We start from the raw sequence: 2,781 nt of genomic DNA, 5'->3' as shown, positions 1-2,781 counted from the left end.
TCCAATCCATTGGGTTATTGCTCTGGCTCAAACACACATTAAAAAAACAACATGTAATTTTTGCCAGAAGCAGGTTTCACACCCACGTCTTCACAGTTGAGCGCTCTACCAACTACTTCACAGTGGGGTTTTTGGAGCTGTTCCTCTAAATAATATGTGTATTCTAAAATAATGGATTGTCATGACTAAGTAACGGATATACCTAATACTGCGAGTGCCCACAGTGGGCAGAACACCTACTTTTAAAGTTTTAGTTACGTATAGGCCTGAGGCACTGACAGGCTTGGGGGCCCCTGCGAACATTTCGCCAATGCGGTAAAGCAGCAGTTCTGTTATATTGCCAGGATTTTTTATATTCTTTGATTGATTTTTTACACAAAATACAAGTCATTTGATTTAAAATATCTTTGTCGATTTTGATACTTTCTGGTGGTTTCTGTGATCTTTCAAATGATAAATCAGTAAAAGTCGCCATACAGAGGTAACTTTATTAAATAATTTATTTTGTATAGTGTCAATAATGTCTATCCGCCCATAATGACTTTATGCTTGTTCAGATTTTATCAAAAGTCATTCAATGAAAAAGAAATAATTCGGATTTAAGCGACATTTTACTAACTAATGTACCGTGGTGACTTATTTATCTCAAAGAACATAATTTTACGCTTCGGGTGACATACTCAACTCAAAACTGCTTTTTTAAGGGTTGGTGACTTTTGCCTGAACGGTGATGGTATATAGAATAAAATGTTTGATATTTATAAAATTGTTAATAATTATAACAGTATTTTATATAAAAGGACGTATGGCTCATCCATTTCTAAATACCGATATATCCACAATTCAAACAATAGTACTTGTGGTAAACAATGTTTTTGTGCTTCAATGATTAGTTTTAATGTTAGTTAATATTTTCTTCTTCTTTCGTTCATTTTTTTTTCAAATCATAAAATTGGTTTTTATTAGTCGATCAACCCTTAGCATTTGTTTGCATCTTTTTAGTGTAGTGGTTTCTGTAAGTTATTCAGCTGTTTAATTTTTTTCTGTATATTATATTTGATGGGTTTTGGACGGTGAAATTTCATATATATATAGAATAATATTATGTACTAATTTTTTAAAGATTTTGACCGTTATGTAGACTTATCGATATTTAGAAATAGATGCAACACATAATAATAGCTAGTTATAGATTCGGATGCCGTTTATGTGAATTTTTATTATTTAATTTATTGAATTTTTAATGTTAAAATACTAATATTATTTTTGTGATAACAAAGACTTAAAATAAGATACCATAGGAAATACAGAGATAATAAAAATGTAAAATAATATTGATTATGTTTTGTACAAATTAAAACGTTGTTAAAATATAAATATACAAAATTTGGCTGCATTTTTATCTTTATAGAATTATAGATCATCATAACCAGACAAGTCAATCCACAGTTGGATGAAGGATACTCCACAGCTCTTTTTTCTCCTATCTGTCTTTAGCTTTTTACTTTCATGTAAGTATTTGGTAAACATAATAAAAAAATATGTTTAATTTCAATTAAAATATTATATCCATATAATATAGTATTATAATATATACAGTGCAACAGTAGCGAAGGTTAGAGCTAGGCTGTGTAGATCCAAAATAAATAGTATGTTGTACAATATTTGTCGAATTTCCATACTACCTCCACCCTTCTCCACTGCAGTGAAATGCCTTACGCAACTGTAATCCTCCTACATTTAGTTGCATTATTATTTTTGTAATAAAAATTTATTCTAACATAGATATAAACTGTCGCCTCAATCAGGAATATTCTATCAATGCCGCCATGTGAAAAAATCATTTCCACGAAACCTACTCTCAAAAGTTGGAAAATTCGTTTTTTTAATGTGTATGAAATAAAGTAGAAAATATGAGAGTGTGAACTGTTGGAGCCAAGAGCCACAATGGAAGAAACGCCAGCTGGTGTCGCTATACAGTGTGAGTGGTGCTTATATGTTGCTTCTCCACAGGTAAAGATGTAACCGTTATTTTATGAGATTGAAGATATCCGTATTGATCATTTGAAAGGATTCTTTAAATGTTTGGATAAATAAGTGATACTATCAATAAGTCTAATCGATGAGGTGTTGCTATGCGGCGTGAGTGGTGCTTAGATGTTCCCATAGGTACGGGTAAAGAACCCGTGCAGAAAATATGCATCCTCGACTAACTACAAATGAATCCACTAAACACGTTTAGGTAATTATGCCGCAGATGCCCACATGAGCTTTTATAATTTTATTTTTACGAAGACAGTTTATTCACTGTAGACCATGGTTTCCCAAACTATGGGTCGCGACCCACCAGTGGGTCGCGAGCGAATATTGAGTGGGCCCTCACCACTGTATACATGAATTAAAAAAAATAGGAAGTGATAAATTTGATATTTCATTCAGCTATTTAACGGCCCACGTGCTCGTCATAAGTAAAAATTGAGTTTTTATTGTATTTTCAAACCATGATCCTGGACACACCTTAAACGTTATAGATAATCTATTTATATAATTTTGAAGCCTTATTATCCTTTATAGTTATTTTAAACATTTGATGACTGCATAAAGTATTTTTGTTACATAAAATAGTATTCTTTTAAACCTCTCGCTCTAATGTTTTAGAATATAGTCATATTTCGGTACATAACTGTGCAGTGGTGTTAAGATTTTTTACATTTATTAATTTTTAAACGCATTTATGAAACCATTAGTATAATTTATTACGAGATAATTTTTGTAAAATAT

The sequence above is a fragment of the Rhyacophila brunnea genome, unplaced genomic scaffold, assembly GCF_057557595.1.
Source record: "Rhyacophila brunnea isolate RB1 unplaced genomic scaffold, BYU_Rbru_1.0 scaffold_22, whole genome shotgun sequence".
NCBI lineage: Eukaryota > Metazoa > Arthropoda > Insecta > Trichoptera > Rhyacophilidae > Rhyacophila > Rhyacophila brunnea.
The sequence above is the reverse complement of the archived record's forward strand: the minus strand, read 5'-3'. Positions refer to the sequence as shown.